Below are 3696 nucleotides of genomic sequence, written 5' to 3'. Positions count from 1 at the left end.
GATCCGATTCCTTCCCGGTACATCCTGAAACACTTTCGGTGTCCAAATATCATCGTCCTATATGTCAATCTTTACCTCTCGACCATTTCGAGACTCCTCGTCATGTCCGTGATCTCATCTGGGACTCCGAACAACATTCGGTCACCAAAACATATAACTCATATAATACTATATCGTCAACGAACGTTAAGTGTGCGGACCCTACGGATTCGAGAACTATGTAGACATAACCGAGACACCTATCTGGTCAATAACCAATAGCGGAACCTGGATGCCCATATTGGCTCCTACATATTCTACGAAGATCTTTATCGATCGAACCATTATGACAATATACGCAATTCTCATTGTCCATCGGTATGTTACTTACCCGAGATTCGATAGTCGGTACCTTCATACCTAGTTCAATCTCGTTACCGGCAAGTCTCTTTACTCATTATGTAATACATCACCTTGTGACTAACTCCTTAGTCATTTGCTTGCAAGCTTATGATGTGTATTACCGAGAGGGCCCAGAGATACCTCTCCGATACTTGGAGTGACGAATCCTAATCTCGATCTATGCCAACTCAACAAACACCTTCGGAGATACCTGTAGAGCATCTTTATGATCACCCAGTTACATTGTGACTTTTGATAGCATACAAGGTATTCCTCCAATATCCGGGAGTTGCATAATCTCATAGTCGAAGTAATATGTATTTGACATGAAGAAAGCAATAGCAATAAATTGAACGATCATTATGCTAAGCTAACGGATGGGTCTTGTCCATCACATCATTCTCCTAATGATGTGATCCCGTTATCAAATGACAACACATGTCTATGGTTAGGAAACCTTAACCATCTTTGATCAACGAGCTAGTCTAGTAGAGGCTTACTAGGTACACGGTATTTGTTTATGTATTCACACATGTATTTAAGTTTCCGATCAATACAATTCTAGCATGAATAATAAACCTTTATCATGAATAAGGAAATATAAAATAACAACTTTATTATTGCCTTTAGGGCATATTTCCTTCAGTCTCCCACTTGCACTAGAGTCAATAATCTAGTTCACATCACCATGTGATTAACACCCATAGTTCACATCGCCATGTGACTAACACCCAAAGTACTAGAGTCAATAATCTAGTTCACATCATCATGTGATTAACACCCAAAGAGTACTAAGGTGTGACCATGTTTTTCTTGTGAGAGAGGTTTAGTCAACTGGTCTGCCACATTCAGATCCGTACGTGTTTTGCAAATTTCTATGTCTATAATGCTCTGCATGGAGCTACTCTAGCTAATTGCTCTCACGTTCAAAACATATCCAGATTGAGACGTTAGAGTCATCTAGATTAGCGTCAAAACTTGTGAAAGAACATGCGGTGCCCCCAGGTTTGGTTTTGGTAATTGATGACAATCTCTATGGACTAATGGTTGTCTTGATTTATATTTGAAGGATTTGTCCATAGGCTTTTCTTGAAGTCCATGTGTTGGTTTCAAGGAGTTTATGAGGTTGCCAAGGTGCTATTAAGTAATTGTCCAAAGATTGGTCATGTGAGTGTTGAGCTTATTGCAAGCATGTCTTGAAGAAGAAGATTGTGTGATCATTCATGTTTACCTTCAGGACATCATCCAAATGAAGAGAGTTGGAAAGATTCAAGGTTGGTCAAGACTAAGTCAAAGAGTGAACCAAGTTGATCAACACACAAAGCATATAAGATGTACCGAGAGGGATCAAGCGATCCCATGGTATAGTAAGCATTGTCAATTACGCTTTGTGTACTAACCCATGATCTTCGTGAGAGTTCTTTGTGGGGTTAGGTTGTGGTGTGCAAGTTCAAGTGAAGCATCACGAAGAGATCAAATGCTTGAAGCTTGTCGTCCATTGTGGTGACAATGGACTTGTGAAGATGTGCGGAAGAGAGGCTCACCCATAGTGGAGGATGGGGGAGCAATCAACTAGTCTTCATCGAGCCAACACAATCAAGAAAGGTAGTCCAACTTGAGGGAGTCAAGATCGTGATCATCTAGCTCAAGTGGACCATGTGCAAGGCAAAGGTTTGCCCTTGATAGGTTTTCTATTTTACCGGTCTCATGGTAGTTGTGGGAGACCGGGTTATAGGATCGATTGCCGTACTATCAAGGGGGGCTCTCGATGAGTTGCTTGATCGTATCATTCATAGAGAGCTCAAACCATTGCATCCTTGCATCATCTTTTTGGTTCTTGTTTGGTTATTCTCCTTGTGAGATTTGGAGCTTATGATCATTTTTATGACAAGCTCGAGTTCATCGAAAACGGAGTTCTCATGCATCTTCTATGATGTTTTCGATGTTGGAGGGTATGCCGGTTCTTCTCAGTTGGAGGTTTCACTCCACTGTTTTGATGCTACTCATCTTGCTCTATCCAACAAGCTTGAGTTTGCTCAATTCGGAGCTCATATGAAGAAGTTATGGCAGTTCTGGTTTTCCTTGGAGTATTCTTTGTTTTCGTGGTTGTGGCATAAGGATGGCACCAGCGGTAGTACCACTGGGCCAGAGCGGTAGTACCGCTTATCGCCACAGGCGGTAGTACTGCTGTCCCACAACGGTAGTACCTCCCATGGCCATAAGCGGTAGTACGGCTCTGGTTCCGCGCTGGTACCGCCTCGATTCAAGACCGATGTTTTTCGTGTCGGGTTTTGCGGTACTAGGAGCGGTAGTAGTGGAGGTAGTACCGCTCCAAGCGGTAGTACCGCTCTTACTCCCGCGGTAGTACCGCCCTAGGGCCAGGGCCCTGTCTTCCTCGTCAGCGCGGTAGTACCGCTGGGTGGGAGCGGTAGTACCGCTCTCAGCGGTAGTACCGCCCTGCCCTAGCGGTAGCACCGCTCTGTGCGGGGATGTACAGTGGGGTAACGGTAGGATTTTCCCCCTCCTATAAAAGGGGGTCTTCTTCCCCAATGAACCTTATCCTTTGAGCTCGTGTTCTTCCTCCATTGTTGACCTTCTTCGAGCTTGCTAACTCTCAATCCCTCCATGGATTCTTGCTAGTTTTTGAGGGAAAAGAGAGAGGAGATCTAGATCCACATTTCCACCAATCACTTTCTCCTCTAAGTGAGGGGAACCCCTTGGATCTAGATCTTGGAGTTCTTCGTGTTCTTCTTCCGTTGTTCCTCTCATTTTCCTCCCTAGCATTAGTTGCTTTGGTGGGACTTGGGAGAGAAGGACTTGGGCACTCCGTGTGCCCTTGCCATTGCATTTGGTGCATCGGTTTGAGTTCTCCACGTGATACGTGGAAGTTACAAGTTGAGAAGCTTATTACTCTTGGGTGCTTGGTGCCCTTGAGATTGTTCCTCTTGGGTGCTTGGGCGCCCTAGAAGGTTGGTGGTGTTCGGAGCTCAATCATTGTGGTGTAAAGCTCCAGGCAAGCGTCGGGGTCTCCAATTAGGTTGTGGAGATCGCCCCGAGCAATTTGTCGGGTTCCGGTGACCGCCCCCAAGGGTTGCCAAAGTGTACGGGTTCGGTGACCGCCCCCAAGGGTTGCCATTTGTACGGGTTCGGTGACCGCCCTCAAGGGTCCCTTAGCGGAATCACGGCATCTTGCATTGTGCGAGGGCGTGAGGAGATTACGGTGGCCCTAGTGGCTTCTTGGGGAGCATTGTGCCTCCACACCGCTCCAAACGGAGATTAGCATCCGCAAGGGTGTGAACTTCGGGATACATCGTC

The sequence above is a fragment of the Triticum dicoccoides genome, chromosome 7B, assembly GCF_002162155.2.
Source record: "Triticum dicoccoides isolate Atlit2015 ecotype Zavitan chromosome 7B, WEW_v2.0, whole genome shotgun sequence".
Lineage (NCBI taxonomy): Eukaryota > Viridiplantae > Streptophyta > Magnoliopsida > Poales > Poaceae > Triticum > Triticum dicoccoides.
This window is presented reverse-complemented; position numbering follows the sequence as displayed.